Source organism: Petaurus breviceps, unplaced genomic scaffold, assembly GCF_028583685.1.
Source record: "Petaurus breviceps papuanus isolate PSGF00001 unplaced genomic scaffold, PetGlider_PUasm1.0 189, whole genome shotgun sequence".
Lineage (NCBI taxonomy): Eukaryota > Metazoa > Chordata > Mammalia > Diprotodontia > Petauridae > Petaurus > Petaurus breviceps.
In genome coordinates, this window is record NW_027185809.1 from 21,736,770 (window position 1) to 21,760,340 (window position 23,571).

General features: G+C 39.4%; 1 protein-coding gene and 1 pseudogene across 1 annotated transcript in view; both read right to left on the reverse strand.

The window, feature by feature from the left end:
• The window catches only part of HIF1A (hypoxia inducible factor 1 subunit alpha), a 208,651-nt gene extending 201,823 nt beyond the window's left edge, over positions 1-6,828 (reverse strand). The window contains exon 1 of the mRNA XM_069092032.1: positions 6,815-6,828. The gene's annotated coding sequence lies outside the window, so the exon portion shown is untranslated. The remainder of the gene's footprint in view (positions 1-6,814) is intronic.
• Positions 1-23,571, reverse strand: part of LOC138164160 (nucleoporin Nup43 pseudogene) — a 70,945-nt pseudogene that overhangs the window by 29,928 nt on the left and 17,446 nt on the right.

The following is a 23,571-nucleotide window of genomic DNA, read 5'->3' on the forward strand; positions in this document are numbered from 1 at the left end:
AGTAACTTGCTCAAGGTTACACGGCCAGGTGTTTCTGGGTGGGTGCTGAGTGTCTGAGCCCGGGATTCGCTCTCCACGTCTTCTCAACACTGGAGCCGGTGTTCTTACTCGCTGTGCTACCTGGCCGCCCCCTCTCATTCTTTTCTTAATCTTTTACAATGCAGCTTCTGACCACTGAAAATGGCTAAATCCAGTGGACTCTTCTCCATTCTCATTCTATGTCTTCTGACACTGTTGATCACTATCTTCTTGATGCTCTGTTCTTTCTAGGTTTAGGGCCTCCTTCTCTCCTGATTCTCCTCCCACCTGTTTGATCTTTCCTCAGTCTCCTTTTCTGGATCCTCATCTATGTCATATTCACTGGCTGTAGGTGTCCTATAAGGCTCTATCCCAGGCCCTCTTCTCTTCACCTTCTCTATTTCTTCACTTGGTGATCTCACAAGCTCCCAAGGATGTAATTACCATCTCTATGCTGATGATTCTCAAATCTACTTATCTTGCCCCCACTCTATCTGCTGACCTCCTTCAGCTGCCTTTGAGACATCTTGAATTGGATGACCAGTAGACATCTTAAAGTCAATATGTCCAAAAAGGAACTTATCTTTCCCTCTAAACCCTACTTTCTCCTAACTTCCCTTTTACCATAGAGAGCAACATTATCCTTCCAATTCCTCAGGCTTGCAACCTAGCTGTCATTTTTGATTTCCCACTATCTCACGCTGCCATATCCAATCTGTTGCCAAGGACTGTTTATGTCATTTTTGTGATGTCTCGTGAATACATTTCTTTCTGCAAACCCCTATTACCTGGATGTCTGAACTATTGCAATAGCCTGTTGACTGGTCTACTTGCCTCAAGTCTTTCTCTTATTCAATCAATACTTCATTCAACCACCAAAATGATCTTTTTTTTTTGGAGGGGGGAAGGCAAGGCAGTTGGGGTTAAGTGACTTGCCCAAGGTCACACAACTAGTTAAATGTCAAGTGTCTGAAGCCAGGTTGAAACTCAGGTCCTCCTGACTTCGGCTGGGTACTCTATTCACTGTGCTACCTAGCTGCTCCCAAAGTGATTTTCTTAAGGCAAACAGGTCCAACGATGGTACCCTCCTGCCTACTCAATATACAAACTCCAAAAACTCTGTTTTCAGGATCAAATACAAAATCCTTGGTAAAAGTGTTCAAAGCCCATCATAACCTAGTCCTCTCCTACCTTTCCAGCCTTCTTATACCTAACCCCCTTTCACATATTCTTTGATCCAATGACACTGACCTCCATGCTGTTCTTTGAACAAGAAATTCCATCTTTTGACTCTGGGTGTTTTCTCTGGCTGTCCCCCTGTGCCTGGAATGCTCTTTCTCTCTCTTTATCTCTGCCTACTGGCCTTCCCAACTAAAATTCTATGTTCTATGGTAAGTCTTTCCCAATCCTTTTTTTTTTGGAGGGGGGAGGCAAGGCAATTGGGGTTAAGTGACTTGCCCAAGGTCACGCAGCTAATATAGTGTGTCAGGTGTCTGAGGCTGAATTTGAACTCAGGTCCTCCTGACTCCAGGACTGATGCTCTATTCACTGTGCTATCTACCTGTCCCCCAATCCTTTTTAGTTCTAGTGCCTTCTCTCTTTTAATGTTTTCCTATTTATGCTGGATATGGCTTGTTTATACATATTGGTATGTTGTTCCTCCCCCATTAGATTATGAACTCCTTGGGGCAGGGACTGTCCTTTACCTCTTTTTATATCCCCAGGGCTTAGCACAGTACATGGCACATTATAGTCACAATAAACGATTATTGATTGACTGACTGACTGACTGACTGACCTGAGGTGGTCTTTTGTCTCCAAGTCAAAGTTCTTCATCCTGCTCCACATTGGTTCTCAAGGTCTCTTGATGCCAGTACAATGTATATATTCCCCACAATTCCTTAAGGTCTTGCATGTTTCCTGAGTCCTGACTGTTTCCATGGATTTCATCCTCTTAGTTTCAGCTTGGCTTCTGACTCTACCTGTGTTTCATGTGTTTGCTATTTCCACAGTACTGAATATCTGCCTAGCCCTTATGACCTGCTACTGTACTCTATCTGTCATGACAAGGGAACTTTTCTGTGTTCAAAATATTTCCTAGGCAAAATCTAGTAGAGTCAGATGCTTAGGATAGGAAAATGATGATATCTAGTTCTTCCAGGATGTGAACCTCCCAATATGGAGAGCAAGATTAAGGTCCCTGCTCTGTTGGCTTTTCATCTACATGCTCTTGTCATTCTTGAACTTCTAATGATCAGAACCAGGGTTAGATGACCATGAATTAAGATCATAGATTGATGGGACAGCCAGGTAGCACAGCAAGTAAGAGCACCAGCCCCAGAGTCGGGATGACCTGGGATCAAATCTGGGCTCAGACACTTAGCACCCACCCAGAAACACCTGGCCGTGTAACCTTGAGCAAGTTACTTAACCCCAATTTCTTTAAAAAAAAAAGATCATAGATTAAGAGCTAGAACTATGTTAGAGGTCATCTAATCCAACTTCTTCATTTTCACTTTTGAAGTTAATTGATATTAATATAATTTCATTCAAAGTTGTAAGAGCACAATTATAGAGAAAGGATATTGAGACACAGAGTTTTCCCATTATATACATACATATACATGTACATAAATGTTATATATATTCATATATGTATGTCTATGTAAACACATATATATGTAATAGGTATGATCAGGGAACTCCTTGATCTATCTGCTGTACCAGGGTTCTTCCCAGGGAGCTGAACATACCCCTTCCTAAAGGACATCTGTGACCATTGTTTCCTGTTTGGTCCTTATGTGTCCCTGTGACTGGGAGTTATGCCAAACAATATTGGTAACTGAGCCAGGAAACACTGCCTATTCTGTGGGTTATAAGGAATGAGGAAAGGTGACTTTCAGGCTCTATTTTTTTTTAAAAGACAGTTTCTTTGCCAGTGCTAATTCTCCCTTAGATTTCTTGACAAGACATTGGGGAATGGGGAGAGGAAATTCTTTCCCCTCCCCACTCCAGCAGCAATGGTGACCATATATATGCACATTGCAGTGAAAACATGTACTTGCCTAAGAAAGAGTGCAACTAGAATTTGTGCCTGGACAGATTCTCCCCTCTACCACTTTTGGAATAGTTTGACAACTTAGCCCAGTTTCTACGTAGCATTGTTTGTGTCTAGATACCAAGTTTGTGTCTAGATGCAGCATGATGGCCTGGTAAGTCCTTCCTTTGGGCTGCAGTTCCAAAGGTCATTCTTTGCTCCTCAGGACATCAATGCTGTACTGACTCTAGAAACCAGACTCTGGAATACTGGGATGCAGGAGTGACCTCCTGCTTGCTTTTTATGCTTATCAGATCCCCTCCATTCCTTTCATCTGGAACTGAAAAATATCAAATAGGCAGGTCAAAGATAGAGACCTATTTCTTGGAACCAGATGGCCTCAGAGAGAAGAAAAAAAAAACCCCAAGGCCTTTCTTCCTCAGCTGACCTCTCATCAGATGCCCACTAGGGCACAGCTAAAGACAATGAGGTGAAGTCTTGGCCCAACTTCCATCTTACCAGGAACACTCCTTCTTCTTATTACATCACTGGTTGTGTACATTGCTGATTCATTACTAACTCAAAGACATTGTATGAAAATTTCAGCAGAATATTAAAAATGAATTATGTCAATACACCAATCACAAGAATCACTCCACCTTTCTTCCCCTTGCTTATGTCATCCTTCTTAGACTGGCAAGCACTGCACCCCTCCCTACCTTCAAGCAAACCAAAAAAATTTAGAAGCTCAGTTCTTACTCCATTTGTTTCCAGGTAAAATTAGCAAGTTTTTCACTCTAGGCCTTTCCCACTAGTGACAAAACCTCCTGGAGATCTACATTCAGTCCTTTGGTGTACTGTGGGAACTCAGAGGACTACTGCTGGTCTCTTCCAACTTAGTATGGTCTCTGAAAGCAGAATACATCTAGGGCTGAAATCTACCAATAGCCACCATATCCTAGCCTTTTCCAAGTGTATTCATTGTATTTGTTCCTTTGTCCTTTCCATTAGATTGTAACCTCCTTGAAAATAGGGATGATTTTATTCTTCATGTTTTTTCCAGAACCTACCACAATTTCTAGCACATAGTAGGACACTTAATTGATTGATTTTACACTGTGATGGAGCAAGATGTGTGTTTCTGTTCAGTATTTTCTTCTATAAGGCATAAGCCGTATTGTGGTTTTGTCCAAGTAGCAACACTAGAGGAATTCACGGGCTCTACTAAATGAACACAAGTCCCCCACTGTCCTTCAGTTTAGTTTACCTTTCTTTTAACCTATGCCTTCTGCTTTTTTCAATCATCAGCTTCCTGTTTGTGGGCTATTAAATCTACTTATCAATTTTATGTATTGCATTCCTTGTTTCTCAGAAGAAGGTAAGCTCCTTGAGGGCAGGGGTTATTTTTCCTTTTTTTTAAAGTTGTGTCTAGCCTAGAACATCACACAATTCAGGTGTTTAATATATATTTGTTGAATTTAATTGACTCAAATACTATTTGAGACTTAGTTGCTAACTTTACTACGTGACATTTGGCAAACTACAACTTCTTTGGCCTCAGTTTCCTTATTTATCAACAGACATAGTAATACCTACCTTACTTGCCTTGCAATAATATTATGAGAATCAAATGAGAAAATGTATATGAAAATACTTTGAAAATTATGAGTGCTATACAAACATTATTTTTCCTACAAAGTTTTATTTTTGTTATCACCGTTAGAATCCCTGTTCCCCACAAATAGGAATTGTTTTGTTGTTTACACTTATAATTCCAGCTTTTAGGATGGTGGGTGCTTGGCCCATAGAAGGCATTTAATAAATGCTCCTTGATTGATTGATTTTATTTTGTAGTCAATCTACCCAGGAGTAGGAGCTCATTTAAGGACACATAATGCCATATCTGCAGCCTATTTACATGGTATGTTGAAATGTCTCTTTTTTGGGGAAATTGTATCTGTAATTCAAATTTCAAATACCATGATATTCTCTGTGTAGATACTCCTTGTACATTAGTTTTAGACTAGACTTCAGACCCTTTACAACTTGGTAGACAGTCTCTGAGTTGCTTTTGTGGAAAACATTCATCACTTGGTGACCAAGTTCTGGTGAAGAGTCTCACTGGGCTTGAAAGAGGCTTCAGATGATACACTGGGTAATGGATAGAGTGCCAAACTTGGAATCAGAAACATCTCCATTTGAATTCTGAGTTAGCTATTTACTAGCTGACTTGTGTTGTTGGGCAAGTCACTTAACTTCTATGAGACTCAGTTTCCTCATCTGTAGCATGAGAGAATAAGATTTGACAACGTTAAAGGAGCTTTCCAGCTCTGAATCTATGATCCTATAGACTTACATTTGAAATCCTTCCAACTTGGTTGAATCTGCCAGGACTTGTGTTCTGTTGGCATCACCTGCAGAAACCTTGGGCCATTTCAATGAGGCACTGGAGAAAGACTATAGTAAAGTCTGTAACAGTGTATATTTAAAATATTTTTATATTATAAAATTATAATGATATGATTCTGGAGAAAGACTCTCTTGGGGGCACCAGAGTAATGAATTAGCAGAATTCTAGAGATATGGGGTAGAGCTGATAATGAACTGAAAAATCTTATTCATTGAAATCAAGACCAGAGGTTAGCTTTGCCCCACAAATGACTGAAGGTTAAGGGAGACCCCAAATAAATAGTGGACATCAAAAAGGGAAAGCATGTTTTGAAACATAAAGATGAAGAATCTATTTTTGGTTGTCACAGGGAATGGATGAGATGCATAAAGACCCAAGGGAAGATCTGTATCTGTCATTTGTCATCAAGGCCATACAGCCATTAGAGAGTAAAATAAGATGCGGCTGCCTTAGAGCAATAGGTATGTGAAGAAGTTGAGTTTCCACGAGAGGTAGAAGCAGTCTTAACAACAAGGTTAGGGGAAATGTTTCTGGTACCTGGAACCAGTCAGAAAGTAGATCAGCAGCATGGGTAGGATTTCTCTGGACTAAGAGACTTCTAGAAAAACTTTGGAAGCAATTGCAAAGTCAATAAAAGATAACCTGAGGTCCAGGAGAGGAATCTTTGGAAGACAAATAGAAAATTGCTTTCCTTTTGGAGGACTGGGGCAAATGCAGAAAAAGTCTCTAGGAAGCAAAGCATCAGCTATTAATGCCCCATGGCTACTTGGAGGAGCTAAACTGGAACTTAGAACCATGGACCCAAGAGCAGCAGCAGGGCAGAAGGACATTGTAGACTGAGGCCATGGTTGATAAGCTGAAGATAAGAAACTGGATTCTGAGAGAGATTTTGCCATTTTGCCAATCCAGACCTGCTGAGGTTGAAAAATTGACTCGTATCCAGACCAATTCAGAAGCCTGGACTCGGCAAAGCTGAGTTCCTTCATTGAAGCTCTATACATCCCACAAGCAGCCTTTTTTTTTGGATCACCTTCATTTTTTTTAAATAAAATTGCCCCTTGTGCTACTTGTGGGCTCCTCCCAGTAAGAATTAGATGTTTCCACACCTAGGTCATTAAAACAGGGGAGTAGTGATTCCCCTGGAGACCAGGTGCAGGTGTGACGGCAATTTGGCCAGGTCGAGAATACTGGAGTTTGGAGGCTGCTGGAGCAGTGAATTGGAACAGAAGAGGGATAGAGTTGGAGCCAGCTGTGGACCTTGTTTCTTCCCACCTGGACTGATTCCTCACCCATAGGGGTAGAGAATAAATATTTGTTGAATGAATCGATGAGTGAATTGCTTCCCTGACCCCACCCCATGTACAGTGCCAATGCATGACTGTGCTATATAACTATGGGGCAGACTCTAAGATATTTTAAAGGTTTTTTTCATTACTGCCTTCATGTATCTACAAGCTTTTTCAGTTCTCATATATCACTTATTTTTGATAATTCTTTAATACACTTGTCATGTAATGTTAGGTATTGTTTCTGTCTGTATATCTGAACTCCTTACTGGATTGAGTTTCTTGGGGGCAAGGAAAAATACAGATAAAGTGCTCTTAGAACAAGCTACAGAATTGTCACTTTCAGTTGGAAGAATCAGGAGAGGCTTCATGGAAGAAGTCCTATTTGAGGTGGGCCAGGATAAATGAGAAGGGTTTCTTTCTTTTTAAATGTAGCAGCCTCTTTTGTTAGGACTCTTTTTCTATTTTGTCTTCTCCGGGTTTCTTTCTCCTTCTCTCCTTACGTACTTCTTAAGGTCTTATATGTTGTCTCATTTCTGCTCATCTTACAAGATATTTATTTTTAAAAATTATATACACATATAAATAAATACATATATGTATATCTATGTATGTATTTATACCAAATGTATACATATGCATATGTATATGTATGTATATATAGCTTTATAACCAGCAAAAATCTGCTTCCTCATCTTCCCATCCCAATTTTCCATCTCCTCTTGAAAACTATAGAAAAACAAACCCTAGTATAAACATGTATAGTCAATTAAAACAAATTTCCACATTGGCTGTGTTCCCTTCCCAAAAAAAATTGTCTCATTCTGTACTCTGAGACCTGCACCTCTATATCAAGAGGCAGGTAGCATGTTTTATCATTAGTTCTCTGGAATCATGGTCAGTCATTATGCTGATTCAAGAGTTCCTAATCTTTTCAAAGTGGTTTGCTTTTACCATATTGCTATTGTATAAATTATTCACCTGTTTCTGTTCCCTTTGCTCAGTATCAGATTATGCAACTCTTCCCAAGTTTCTCTGAAACCACCCCCTTCATCATTTCTTATAAAACAACAATATTCTATCACATTTATATATACTGTAACTTGTTTATCCATTCCCCAATTTATGAACACCCCCTTAGAAACCAATTCTTTACCACCTCAAAGACCCATTTTTGTTCATCCTTAGAGTTTGTTTTGCTTGAGACTAATCCCTCCCTCCACCGGCCCTCCCTCTAAATCCCACCCCCCTTTCCCTTCTATTTCCCTGTTGAATGAAAAGTATATTTGTATCCAACTTTGTGTGTATATATGTAATCATCCTTCCTCTAACCATTTCATATGAGAGAAAGCTCAGGTGTCAACTGCTTTTTCTACCCCTTACTCATTATTTATATAGATGTTTACTTGTTCATCCTGATTTTATGAGATAATTTTCCTTAACATTTTTTTCCCTTCCCTCTCACTATGGCCCCACTCCATCACCCCCATTTCTCTTTCCTTTTTCTTTCCTTGCCATTCCTCTTTCTCTCCCCTTTGTATTTTTCTCTTAAGATCATCAAGTCATAACAAAATCACTTCCAGACCTTGTCTAATTCGACTCCCTTTTTCTCTCTTGAAGCTGATAGAGCTCAGAGGGGACACATGTATTATCTTCCTCTATTAGAGTTGCAAGTAATTTACCCTTGTTTAGTCAATTATCACTGTTGTTCATGTTTATTTTTTTAATGTTTCTCTTAACTCCTATGTTTGAATTTCAGTGTCTATGTAGCTCTTGTCCTTCAATCAGAAATGCTTGAAAATCCTCTATTTCATTAAAGACTCCTTTTCACCTATGTAGCATTAAATTCAGTTTTGCTAGGTAAATTACTACTGGATGCAAGCCCATATCCTTTGTCATTCTGGAATATAGTACTCCAAGTTCTCTGATCCTTTCTAGCCATGTCAGCTAAATTATGTATAATTCTGACTGGGGCTCCTCTGTACTAGAATTCTTTCTTTCTGACTGCCGGCTGCATTTTTTGTTGACCTGGGAGCTCTGGATTTTGCCTATGATATGCTTGGGAGTTTTTATTTTAAAGTTTCTTTTAGGAAGTGACTGGTAGATACTTTCCATTTCTACTTTGTCCTCTGGTTCTAAAAGTTCTGGACAGTTTTCTTTTAAGATTTCTTGAAATTTTATGTCTAGGCTCTTTTTTTTGGTCATGGCATATGGAGTCTAATCATTCTTAATTTTTTTTTCTCTTCAATCTGCTTTCCAGGTCATTTGTTTATTTTTGCCAGGAGATACTTTACATTTTTTCCTATTTTTTTCATCCTTTTGACTTTGTTTTAATATTTCTTGTTGTCTCATGATGTCATTGGCCTCTATTTGGTCCATTCTAATTTCCAGGGGTTTTTCTTTTGGTCTGAGCTATGCAAGTTCCTGACTTAGGTTTTGGTCAGAGCAACAATAGAATATTGCTGGATTCAATTTCCTATTAGCCAGCTAGGAACTTCTGCTGGTTCAGAGTTATGGACTTGTAGGTATCTCTTTGTTATAGGATTTCTGCCCTGGTTATTCTTCTGTAGGCTGGGTTAGATGTTAGAAATGAAATCCTGTTCTACTCCTGGGATTTGAGCCAAACCACTGCTGCTTGCATCTGAACTTCCTCCTTTCTCTATACACCATCGCAGGTCTCCCTATCTGAGAACCACAGAGCCCCTCCCACCCCGTGCTCAGTTCCTCTTCTTGGCCCTCCTTGGATCTGTGACTCAGAGCTAGGTAGCTGCCAGTTGCTACCCATCCTTGTCACAGTATGGATCTGGGGTACCCTGGTATGGGCCTCAGACCTCCTCTTGCCCTGGTGCACAGCCTTTCTCTGACTGTGGGAATGCTCCATCCTTGGCCTGGTCTAGTCTCCAGTGTCAATAGACTTCTCTGTCTGTCTCCCTATGCTGACCCAGGCCACACAAAGGATTCACTGTAACTTTTTTTTCTGGATTTTCCTATCAGAATTTGATCTGATGAATTTTCTAGGTCTTATTGGAAATATTTTATGGATGGGAACTCTGCTATACTTCTTCCTGCTACTCTGCCATCTTGCCTCCTTCCCCAAAAGGATTTCAATAGGTGTGAATTTCACAAACTCCTACTATACTCTAGGTTCCATAAAAGTAAGGACAATGTCTCATGTAAATGTGTATTTCACTCATTTGGCATTGAAGGCCAGGTCTGACTCAAGCTAGCCTCATGGTTTAGGTTCAGCATTAGAATGAAACAAATCATTCAGGTATCATCCAATATTTAATAAAAAGTTTAGAAAGGATACTCAACAAGTATCCAGCACCGGTTCAGGTAGATTGTAGCCATATGGAAGTGTATCTGGTCAGAATGCTATGCTGATTCTGAGGGCAATTAGACATCTGCCAAATCTAAAGGGTACTTGATAGACTACAGGAACTTACCATAGATTCCTGAGCTGAATGGAGTGGCCTGGTAAAAATGAGCACAATCACAGATGCCTCCAAAAAGCCTGAGCAAAGATAGGACACCTTTAAACTACAATGGTTAGGAAAGAATAACAGCAACAAAACAATTGAAAATGTATAATGTAAAATTAAAGAATGAACATTGACCCAGAGAAGAAATATAAGAAGACACATCCTGGGAGCCCTAAGAGATGGGGAAGTCTGCTTTAGAAACTTAGGTCTGGGGACCAATACAATCTCAGAAACAGCTTCCCAGATTTTTTAAGGAAAATATAGCCTAAGGACCCTACCACAACTAGCTAGCCACACATTTCTCCTCTTAAGACTCATAAAGCATTTTGTTTTGAACAACTGAATGCATTTATTATGTATTACAGGTATCTGTGTTATCATCTGATTCCCCTTTTAGAGGGTAAGTACCCTGAGAGCAGGCACCAGGCCTTATTTAAGTGTTTTATCTACTCCCAGTGTCTAGCACAGTGCTCTACATACGTAATGTGCTCATTAATTGTTTGCTATACATTTTTATATTTATAAGGATAACTAAGGACAGTAAAATCATGTCCCCACTTGATTTTTCCTATCTCACGTGTACTTTTTTCTTCTCTCTTAGACCAAGAGAAGGTAATTGGGAAACCTCTTATTTAATTTAGGCTAGACTCATCTCTTTGCTGATGACTTGACCTTCGGACTTAGACCTCATTTTCTCATGGATTTTTCCTGATTATCTCTATAGAGAACAAGTAGAGCTTTTTGTCATACCAGAGAGGCTTCCATCAGACTGGTCAGCTGAGAATATAAAAACAACAGAGCCTATAACAATGAAATTGTGGCATACCAGCATTCAAATGGGAAAATGCAGCTGCTGCAGCTGGGAATTATCCACTGGAACCATTCCTGCCCAGCAATGCAGTTAAAAAAAATAGATATTTATCTATATCTTTTTTGCATCGCCCAAATTTCTGCCTATTTGGGGAACCTGGAACTGATAGGCATATGTTTTGTTTTCCCACCTAGGTTCTGAGTTCCCCAGAGGCAGAAACCCTGGTTTTCTTTAAATTTGGCTCCCTTTCTTTCCCTACCAAACCTAATGTAGTGTTCTCTGTCTGGTGAGCATTCAGTTGTTGATATATTCAGATCATGTGTTCCATAGAAGGTCAATTGGGGGGCTTTTTTTTTTCTATTTTAGAATGCATTTTTCCCAGATGCCTCTCAGTCCAATGTCAACACACCCTGAAGCTCTGAATCTGATGACAAAGGAAAAGAATTATTTCAGTCATTCTAAGAGTGCAACAATGATACCAGGAAGGCCCAGGCTACTTGCATTTGTGAAGTAAATCATAGCAATGCTCCCAGACCACCTTTTTACCTAGATTTTTTCCAGTTGGCTATGCTATTCCAAAGCCCAGATTCAAGACAAGAGGAATGACCATCCATTCTCATAGGATATCATACTTGCTAATATCAGAACATTCTGAGAAATTTAAAATGTACACCCAGTGTTGCCAGCTCATTTAAAGAGAGTTTGGAATTCTACCTTTCACTTATTTAGAAAGACTTGGGATCTATAGAGTTTTAGTAAGAAGCAATGTATTCTGGTGAATATAGCTCTGTCCTCAGAGCCAGGAAAGTAGAGAGAACATTAAGTCCTATCTCTGAAAAACAGTGTCTGTGTGACCCTGGCCAAATGACTCAACTCCAGAGTAGAGAATCAAATACAAGGCCCACCAGAGTTCAGCCTGATCTAGATTAAAATGTAATTGGAAAATATTTCACAAAAGAAATGAAAATACAATAAAAAATAGTTAATAGTACATTTTAAAACTGTCCGTGGGTGGACCAAAGGAATCCTTAGGGTTTAGTACCCCTGTTTCTATTTGAGTTTGATGCCACTGATGTAGGCAACTCTAAGACTCCAAATTGCAGAGAAGGTGCTGATTTGCATTGATAGAAGGATTTTCTTCCCCCAAGAATTAATTTCCTATACTACAAAAATCCCAGGTCCAATTCCTATCACCATAAAATCTCATGCTTACCTTAAGCTGGCTATATATAAAAAAAATTAAAACTATGTCCTCTGAACAATCTTTGTGTTCCTTTCCTGGTGCCTTTTACAGAGAAAGCTCATGTGGTGGAGTGAAGAGTGCTAGATTTGAATTCAAAAGTCCTGGGTTCAAATCCTAGCTCCATGGTTAACTAGCTACATGATTTTGGGTAAGTCATTTAAGTTTTGAACAACTGAATGCATTTATTATGTATTATAGGTATCTGTGTTATCATCTGATTCCCCTTTTCTCACTTTCTGAGCCTCACTTTCTCATCTGTTGGACTGGATGATCTCAGTCTTTCCAGCTCTAAACCTAAGATTTTATGCCTCATTTTTGTATATGGGGGCAGCTAAGTAGCCCAATGGATAGAGCCTGGGCCTGGAGGCGAGAGGACCTGAGTTCAAATGTAATCTCAGAAATTTACTAACCATGTGACCCTGGGCAAGTCATTTAATCCTGTTTGCCTTATTTTTCCTCATCTATAAAATGAGCTGGAGAACGAAAAGGCAAACCACTCCAGTATCTTTGCTGAGAAAACCCTAAATGGCATCACGAAGAGCCAGATACTACTGAAAATGCTTGAATACATTTTATTGTATAAATTCAATTTAAGGTAATATTTCTTTAAATGGGGTTTGCTTTTTTGTGTTAAATTCGCAATTTCAAATTTATCTAGTTCCTTTCCTTTATATCAGAGCATGACAGGTCTCTTACTATCACACTGTTCTGAACATAATCCTGCTTAGTCAGACATATCAATATAAGGGTGAACATCATTACATGTGGGATCATTGAATTACTTGGCCTGAGAGAAGGAAGTGAATCAGCTATGGTGCAGAACGGTCGATCATTTTGTAGCCCCCTAAATCAGTCATCTAAAAGAGGAAAGGAAGAAGTAAGGTCATCATCTACCTTTTCTTTGAGGGAATTTTAGGGAGTTGATCTAGCAGGGTGGGGCAGCTGCTGTAACTGCAGACAAAAACAATTGAGGATTACCCAGTTACTCTGAGGCAGGTTCCAAACAGAAGCAGACAGAAGCAGGACCTCAGGCAGGACTGACTCATTAAGCTGGTTAGAGAGCTGATTGTTCTTGGGGGAAGGAACTGATCTCATTGGGGCAGAAAAGAGAAACTGTGAAGGTCAAGTACTCCTGAGTAACTTTTCATGTGTTTTCATGTTGGATTTCCTGATTTAGGGGTATCTTTGAGGAAGTTAGTTGTGTGACCTTTGTAGAGCCATGAAAGTTGAGAGTTAGATGAGATCTTGGTCATTTAGTCCAACTCATATAGGAAATGAATCTCCATAAATATCCTGACAAGTGGTTGTTTGGAGCAGCTAGGCAGTGCGATAGAGTCCTGGGCTTGGAATCAGGAAGACTCATTTTCTTGAGTTTATCTGGCCTCGGACACTTGCTAGCTATATGACCCTGGGCAAGTCACTTAATCCTCTTTGCCTCAGTTTCCTCATCTCTAAAATGAGCTGTCAAGAAAACCTCAAATAGGCATGGCTCCATTAAAACAGGTCAAATCAAATTAACTTCTTTTCCTTTTCTGGATAACTTTTTTATCTCACTTATTCTGAGTAACAATTCCCTGTTATTCACTGTTAAAGACACGGTGAACTTCTGGAAAGAGAAGTGGTAATCACAAAGAGTCAGCATGGCTCCATCAAAACAGGTCAAATCAGACTAATTTCTTTTCCTTTTTTGGATAACTTTTTTATATATTTAAAAAGAATAGCAAGTTATATGTAATAAATTTGCAGCTTCATGTGCAATCATCTTTTTTTATTATACTATGTTATAGAAATGCTTGTCTTCATTCCCTAAATTAAAAATTAAATAATTTTTTAAAAGATTATTAATCTGGTAGATAAAAGGAATTCTGTAGATATGACAAGTTGGACATGGCTGAAATGATTGAACAACAACAATTATGTGCCAGGTACTATTCTTTAAATGTTCTTCAAATATTATCTCATTTGATCCTCATGACAACCCTGGGAGGAAGATGCCATTTATTTATAATTATATTTATTTATCTCCATTTTACATTCGAGGAAAGAGAATTAAGATAACGGTTAAATAAATTTCCACGGTCACATAGTTATTGTGGCCTTATTTGGATTCATGTCTTCCTGATTCTAGGCCTGACTCTATTTAGCTGGCACATAGTAGAAAATAAAAAGAAAGAATAAATAGAAATAAATGCTTATTTCCTTCTTGCCTGCCTGCTCGCCTACCAGCAAGTGGTGATGTGTCTTTTAAGGCAGCCCAGGAACACATTAGCCTTACATACTGAGTGAATAATTTACCAAAATTCCCAGATCTTTTTCAGAAAAAAATTGCTATGCAACCATATCTCCCTAAATCATGAACTTGTGAAGTTGGTTTGGTTTTTTTGCACTCAAGTATGACTACATTTATCCCTGATGAATTTTATCTTATTCAATTCAGCCCAATACTCAAGTCTGTCCAAGTTCCTTTTGAATCCTGACTCTAACATTCAGTATGTTAGCTGTTTATCCCTCTCCTCTTTGTTTAATCTACAAGTGTGATCAACCATGTTGCCTTTATCCAGTCTTTGACAGAAATGTTAGCCAGTGTGAGCCAAATTGAGATTCCCAGGGTACTCCACCGAAGACCTCCTATTGCAATGACTCCTCTTTGAGTCAGTCCATTCCACCAATTCTGCATTCAACTAATTGTATTATCATCTAGGCTAGCTAGAAGGTGCAGTGCCGAGAGTGCGGAGCCTGGAGTCAGGAAGACTCTTCTTTCCAAGTTCAAAGCTGGCCTCAGACACTTACTAGCTGTGTGACCCTCATCAAGTCACCTAACCCTGTTTGCCTCAGTCTCCTCACCTATAAAAGGAACTGGAGAAGGAAACAACAAACCACTCCAATTTTCTTTGCCAAGAAAATCCAAGATAGGGTTATGAAGAGTTGGACACAACTGAAATGACTGGACAAGATAGATAATAACAAATGATCCTCCATCCCCATCTCTATCTTTTCTTCAAGAAGAGTATGAGAAACTTTGTCAAATCTTTGCTGAAGCCTAGGTAAATTATATCTAGAGAATTCCTTTCATCTATCAGTCTAATAATCTTTTTTTTAAATGATTTAATTTTTAATTTAGGAAATAAAAAGCATTTCCACAACATAATATAATAAAAAAGATGATCACACATGAAACTGCAAATCCATTATGTACAACTTGTTATCCAAAAAAGGAAAAGAAATTCGTCTGATTTGACCTGTTTTGATGGTGCCACGCTGACTCTTGGTGATTACCACTTCTCTTTCCAGATGTTCACCGTGTCTTTAACAGTGAATAACAGAATTGTTACTCAGAACAAGTGAGGAGATAGTAAAAGAGCACATTTAATAACAGAATTTCCAAAGTAGAGCCCAGGAATTGAAGCCAAGTTCACTGGCTTATAGTTTGTAGACTTCTCCCTTAAAACAAATGTGAGGACTTGCTCTTGTCCAATGTCGTGGAACTTTTCCTACTCTCTACGGGTCTTACAGTGGCTCAGCAGTCATGTCTGCCAATTCCTTCAGTGTCTGAGGATGGAAGTCACCTGGGCGAGGAGACTTGGATTCATCAGACTATTTCCTGACTTATCTTGGGCATCAATTCCCTGCTAATCATTTTTGTTCTGTCATATAGTTCAAAAGGTACCTCCCCTTGGCAAAGAAAACTGTCATGTTCTGGGACAGGCTATAAGATGTCTAAGGTCTTGGGAACAGAGAAAGACTTGGGCAATGATTCTGTGTCATGTGATTAGTCATTGCTTTGTTCTTGGAAATGTCTCCCAAGTCCTTCCCTACTCTGTCATACTCTGTCAGTGTGTGTTTGCTCATGGGTTTCTTGAAGTTAGAGAAGGGAGGAGCCTGATAGGTAGTAGAAAGATCACTGGAGTTGGATTCAGAAGACCTGGATTTGAGAACTGACTCTGTAACTAATCCACTGTGTCACCTTGGGTAAATTATTAAACTTCTTTGACTTTGTTTCTCCATCTTTAAAATAGGAGTAATAATGCCTCGTAGAGTGTATTGTAATAGGGGTCCCACTCAATTTTAGAGTCTCTCCTAATCTTGGGTTCAATGCTTTGATTAATCATAATTATGAAAATAGGACTTTATTTACAGAGCAGGCAGGGGCCACAAATCCAATAGCAAAGCAATTAATTAGACAGAAGAGCACAGTAAATAAGAGAAAATAATCAGACAATAGATTCATTCTTAGACCCCCATACACAGATATGTACAACCCTTTATGGGGTCCTGAGAGATTATAATCTAATCCTTTAATTCTCTCTAATCCCCCCAGACTCATAGCATGTTGGGGGAGGCTCATAATTACATCTGATGCTTATGCACCTAGTGATAAAAAGCTTAGGCTCCAATGCCATCTGCCTCTTGGAAATTGGTGGAGGCCCCTCAAGTTCAGCAAATGGAGATCTGCTAAAGCTTCAAGGAAGAAGGCTGGAAAGGGATTCAGCAAGAATTTATCAAATGCTTGCCATGTGTTAGGAATTGTACTAAACCAATTCCATCTCTCAGCACACTCCCCATCAATCAGTGTTTGCTTCATGATACAGCCTTTTTAAGTCTCCTGGGAAACACAGTTTTGGGAATTTCTCACAATGAGAGATGCTTCCTGGGCTTTAAGCATTGTGGGAGATGTAGGTGAAGTTAGAGGGCAGTCCAATATGAAAAATAGGAAATATGAAAAATATGAAAAGAACTTTGTAACTCTACAATATAATATATAAATATAAACTATTATTAAAATATGTATTTAATTTCAGCAAGGATGGACCCTACTTTCTTTAAACATAATATATGGAAATCTAAATTTATGAAACAGATAAGTTTAGGGTAACTTCACTTTGCAAAATTATTCATCAGAGGCTTCTTTTCTATAGTGAACTCCCCTAATGTATATAAACTGATTTAATTTAAAAAACTGATTTACACATAACTTTTTAGCACTGTGTCTAAGTAAATTATAATATACACCTGGTGTACAGTTCTGTGAACTAGGTAACCTAGGGAGTTGTTAGAAGTACTATTTGAAATTTTGAATTACATGAAAAAACTGCCTAAACTTTCCATACCTTTTGATCCCACTACTGGGCACATACAAGAAATTATTTTTACTGATATTTTGAAACTTTCACTGGCTCTGAGGAACACCTTTGCACCAGCCAACTTTTGTAGGCCAGTTAAGGAAGAGAAGAGAGTGTTCTGAATGTTGGTCACTCAGAGATGGACCTTGGATGTTCCTGGACAAGCTGTTCCAGTTGCTACCCCCAGCAAGGACTGAGTCACCTTCCACACACAGCCAGAGAATGGATAAGAAATAATTGAAAACAAGGGAGGGAAAGCATGAGGAGCTTATAAAACTTTGAATGTAAAAGACTAAATTATATTTTTAGAGTTTCTTCTGGACCTAAATTTTAGCTATTGAGTGGGTGAAAATTGAGTGTGGAACAATAGCTTTTGAGCTGTTCAAGATGCAGCAGCTAAGAACAAGAAAGAAATGGGGGCCTCATAGCTTTTAATGTTTTACTGCCTGCTTTTTAAATGAAACCAGAGCCAGATGAAAATTTAAACTTCACAAAAACTTGTCCTTCTTCTCCCTGTTTCCTTAAGCCACATCTTCTGTCTACAGAATGGCTCTTGGGTCTATTGGAGAAGAAGCTCACAGATCCTTGTAAATCTGCAAATGAGGAGTCTTGACCATCTCTTTCATAGAGCACTTGGGCCTATGGATCTGCACTGTAATGAAATCTCCTGACTTGTAGCCAATGGACTCTGTAGATAGTATCCATTATACTCTAGGGAGGTTATGGTTGGGCTTTGCTTTATGTAAGAATTATGTCCCAGAAGATTGTGTGTAAATTGAATGTCTATATGATGACAAACTGGCCAATGAGAACCCAGTCTTTAAGAACTCTTCCAGATGCATTCACCCAGTCAAGTTCCTTACAAATGAAGTATAGCCTATAGACAGGTTGCTCTCTTGATGCAGGAATACAACATTTTAGCTACTGTCTTGATCCACTGCTAGGCACTGGTTTCCCTCAGTTCAATTCTAGGGTTGCACTAGTATGTTACTGAACTCACTTCAAATCCCATGCCTAGTTTCCCTCAGAGGCTGGCAGACTCTGGTAAGGGCTTCCCTTTCTGAACCTCTGGCAGCTTGCTCTTCCTGTCTTTCAAATATTTACAAGGCCCCATACCAAAAAAAGGAAGCATACTGGAGGTGGCCCCTTTGGCTTCCTAAAAGACCATATATTCATCAACCTCATGATGGCTCTGGGTGAAAGAGGTGCTGAGGCCCTTCTCCCACCTGAGGGACCACAATAATTTATCCTCTATACTCCAGTGCCACAGGAAAAAGAAAGCCAAATTTGTCTTGGTTTGTGCCTTTTATATGTATACTCAATTCTAGCTTGATAGCCAATCAAAATGTCCCTCTTTGTCACAGAATCACTGGACAAGAAACAGTCATGGAATATTTGTGTATGACCCAGAATGAAGAGCAGGACCTTCTACCATAGGCTTGCCAAACATCTACATGAGGAATTGCAACAGGCAGAACACACCATGCACACTCCTAAGGATTAGACTCTCATTAGCCAGTCCTCTGTTACATTTGCAAATTGAATACCATTTTAAATGCAGAAAAAAAGGTAACCTATCCCAAGATAAAAATGTTCAGGATTAAAGGTCACCTTGTGAGTTTGTGAAGTCCTGGGCTGGAGCTAGCCAGTGGCAAGGAAAGCTTCTTCATCAGAGAGTCTGGTCACCTCCAGGAGAGTTGATAAAGGCCTCACAGACTGCTGAGAAGGAGTTGTACCAGGAGTTGTTTGGACAATGCAGAGCTGAAGTAAAATGTAAAATGCCTAATTAGCAATCCTGAAAACTGTTTTATGTTCTGATGAGGTTTAAGTATAAACCTCCCAGAGGATTGTACTTTCAAGTTTAATAATTAGATCTTGATTTGGTTTTGTGTATGTGTGTGTGTGTGTGTCAAAGGTATGTTTGTGAATAATCTGTGGTCAGCATTCCTTTGTGTGGGTGCATTAGAATAAATTACTGGGTCCAAACATGAGTCATATTGTTCCTTGAGTAACTTTTGTATTCTCCCTTTTTTCTTAATCAAATGCTTTATTAACTTCTAGTTTACATCATTGATTTCCTCAAGACTTTGAGTTACAAATTTTCTCCCCATTTTTCCCCTAACCACCACCCCAAAATAGAGATCCCACAGGATATCCCCTCCTCCAATCTGCCCTCTCCCATTTCTTCTCCCATATCCCCTCCAACTTTCCAGTAGGGCATGGTGGATCTCTATGCCACAGTGCCTGCATATCTTATTTCCCATTTACATATAAAATAATATTGATAATAATAATATATATATATTAAACATTTGATTTGAAAACTTTGAATTCCAGATTCGTTCCCTTTCTCCCTTGTCACCCATCCTTACTGGGAAGATAAGCAATTCAGTACAGGTTGTACATGTGTAGCTATGCAAAACATTTCCATAGTAGATATATTAGGAAAGACTGACTATATTTCCCTCCCTCCTATCCCATATTCCACTTGTTCTATTCTCCACTTTGATCCTGTCCCTTCTCAAAAGTGGGTGCTTCCAATTTCCCTCCCCCACAACCTGCCCTCCCTTCCATCATCCCCCCTCTCATCCCCTTCCCCCCTACTCTCCTGTAAGGTGAAATACCCTAATTTAGTGTGTATGTCATTCCCTCCCTAAGCCATATTCATTGAGAATAAGGCTGACCCATTCCCTTTTCACTTCCTGTTCTTCCCCTCCATTGTAACCATTATCCCTTACCTCTTCTGTATGAGATAGTTTACCCCATTCTGTCTCTCCCCATCTCTTCTCATTATATTCCTCTCCTACCTCTTAATTTCACCTTGATACTTATATATCCTTATATATCCATATAAATGATACTTATATCATCCTTTTCCATTAAAGTGGTCCTGTGCCCTCTATCTATGTATACCTGTAGACATATATACACACTCACATATGTATTCATATACCCATATGCCCTCCTATATAGACTTATATATATGTATGTATGTGTATATGTGTATATATATACATTTCTATTCCCTTCAATTATTCTCATACTAAGAAAAATTTTATAAGTTACAATTATTGTTTTTCAATGTAATAATATAAATAGTTCTTATTTCTTTTCCCTGTTTACCTTCTCATGCTTCTCTTGCTTCTTGTATCTGAATGTCAGATTTTCTTTTCAACTCTGGTTTTTTCATCAAGAATGCTAGAAAGTCTTCTATTCCACAGAATGACCATATTTTCCCCTGAAACATGATACTCAGTTTTGCTAGGTAGGTGATTCTTGGTTTTAATCACAGCTTCTTTGACCTCCAGAATATCATATTCCAAAGCCTTCCATCCCTCAGTGTAGAAGCTGCCAGATCCTGGGTTATCCTGATTGTGTTTCCATAATATTCACATTGGTTCTTCCTGGCTGCTTGTAATATTTTCTCCTTGATCTGGGAACTCTGTAACCTGGCTATAATATTCCTAGGAGTTTTCTTTTGGGGATCTTTTTCAGGAGGCGATCAGTGGATTCTTTCTACCTCTATTTTGCCCTCTGGTTCTAAAATATCGGGTAATTTTCCTTGAAAATTTCTTGAAGGATGATTTCTAGGTACTTTTTTTTACCATGACTTTCAGGTAGTCCAAAAATTTTTAAATTATTTCTCCTGGATCTATTTTCCAGGACAGTGGTTTTTCCAATGAGATATTTCACATTGCCTTCCATTTTTTTCATTTGTTTGTTTCATTTGTTTAACAATATCTTGATTTCTCATAAAGTCACTAGCTTCCATTTGCTCCAATCTAATTCTGAAGAAATGATTCTCCTCATTGAGCTTTTGAGATTCTTTTTCCATCTGGCAAATTTGGCTTTTTAAGTCATTCTTCTCCTCATTGCCTTTTTGAGCCTCATTTGCCATTTGAGTTAGTCTATTTTTTAAGGTGTTATTTTCTTCAGTCAGGTTGTTGACTCTCATTTCATAATTTTCTTGTATCATTCTCATTTCTCTTCCCAATTTTTCCTCCACTTCTCTTATTTGGCTTTCAAAATCTTTCTTAAGGTCCTCTATGGCCTGTAAGCAGTTCATATTTTTCCTGGAAGCTTTTGCTGCAGGAGTTCTGACTTCATTGTCTTCCTCCTGCCCCATGCTTTTATCCTTTTTGTCCCCAAAATAGAAGTGTAAAGTTGGATTGCTCTGTTTGGTTTGCTTCCTTTGCCTGCTCATGTTGCCACTCAATGACTTGACTTTTGGGTTTTTTGCCACAGTAGGACTCTGCCACCAAATGGGAGCTTCATCCCAAATGCTGGGGTTTTCTCAGCTGCTGAAGGTTTTTTTGGTTGGGTGCCCTCTCTGAAGCCTCCACATGCTCTGGCAAGCTGGTTACACACCCCAGTACCTCCACCCTAGACTGCAATCCAAATCCAAGCAGGTGAAAGCAAGAGCAATTACCCATCAGACTAGTCACTTAGTCCCCCTGCAATCTGCAGGCCAGAGCTGAAGCTGCCATGTGATAGCAGCTGCACAGCTGCTGCACCTGAGCTCCTTTTCACCCTGGGGGTAAAGGCCAATGCACTCTCAAACTACTGGATTTCAAAGTCCACACTGCACTGACCTCTCACTTTGTCCTTAGCATCTATGGGTTGATAATTCTGGAAACCACCACAGCTGCTGGTGATCTGAAGTCCCTCCAGCTAGTCGCTGGTCAGGCCCACCCTGGGGCTAAAACATCCAGCTGGAGTGGGGCTGGGGTCGGCTCCCAGAACATTGTGCTGGCTGCTTGTTGCTGGCCTACCTAGCTGTCCTCAGTGGGAGGTTAGCTTCTCTGTGTCATTTGTGGGTTCTGTAGCTCCAAAGTTTGTTGAGTCACCTTTTATATGAATTGGAGGTAATGGGAGCCGAAGCCAAGCGGAGGTCCTGTTTCTACACCATCTTGATTCTGCCCCCCCCATTCTCCCTTTTTGGGGAGGCTCTGAGGTATAACCTAATTTGCAATGAATACAATCAGGCTTGAGGTGCTGGGGCACAGGTCTTAATGAATTGGAGATAGCAAGAGCAGGGAACCTAACCCTTTCTTATCTATGTGGCTAGGCAGGGACTGAATTCAGTCCAAATCATCTAACCTAGATTCCTTCAGTGGAAAATGGAGTGGTACAAAACCCCAGCCCCTGTGGCCCAGAAGTGGTTGTACAAGGCTTTTGCATAAATCTGGGTCTGCATATATTAGTTTTGTTTAAAGCGAAGTACAGTGGTATTTCCTAGTATTTCAGGAAAGATGGCAGAGCAAAAGGATTAGACAAGGCAATTGAAAATGACTTTTCCTGATTTTTTTTTATTCTCCACTATTACCCACCATAAAAGCAGATCTCTCTACAGAAGAAAGATGAGTTTGGATCCTTTAAGGTCCTTGAGGAACATAGCAGCCATGCAACTCCCCAGATAGTCCAAACATTCTATAAAGAGCTATCAGGACACAATTTTCCTCAGCCATCTTTACTCTCTCCAAAGTGTACACAACATAATACACAACAAAGTGTATCACAACATAGAATAACTTGGAGAAAACTTAGTATCTTAGTATACTTAGTATAAGTTTAGTATACTTAGTATAACTGAGCATCCTTAGTATAAACTTAGTAACTTAGTTCCATATCATCATGTGGAATTATTATATCATTGGCATGATATAATGATGATATGTATCTCATCATTTTATCACATAGTACTGTTATATCATCACCATATCATTATGGCTTAGTGGAAAGAGCAATGAATTTTGAGTCAAGGAGCTGGGTTCTAATCCCAGTTCTGTTACTTCCTACCTATGTGACCTTGGGAATGACAAAGAAACACTCTTCATCAGATGAGGAAACAGGGGCACAGAGAGGTTAATTGACTTGATGAGGGTCACATAGTACTTGGTAGCAGAGCCAGAGCTAGAACCCATGTGTCCTGATTCCCAGGCAGATGGTGCCCTTACACCACATTGTTTTTCTGACCTCTCTCACACAAATTCTACTTTTCCAGCTTTTACCTTGTGTTTGATTGAGAGTGCACCCTCTCTTCACCACTTATCTCGTTCCCCCAACATCTATTTCCCAATTCCTAAATACTGAACTGATATTCCAACAGCCTCCTTGCCTGCCCTCTTGATTTGGAATACTTTTCTACCCTCCCCTAACTTCTA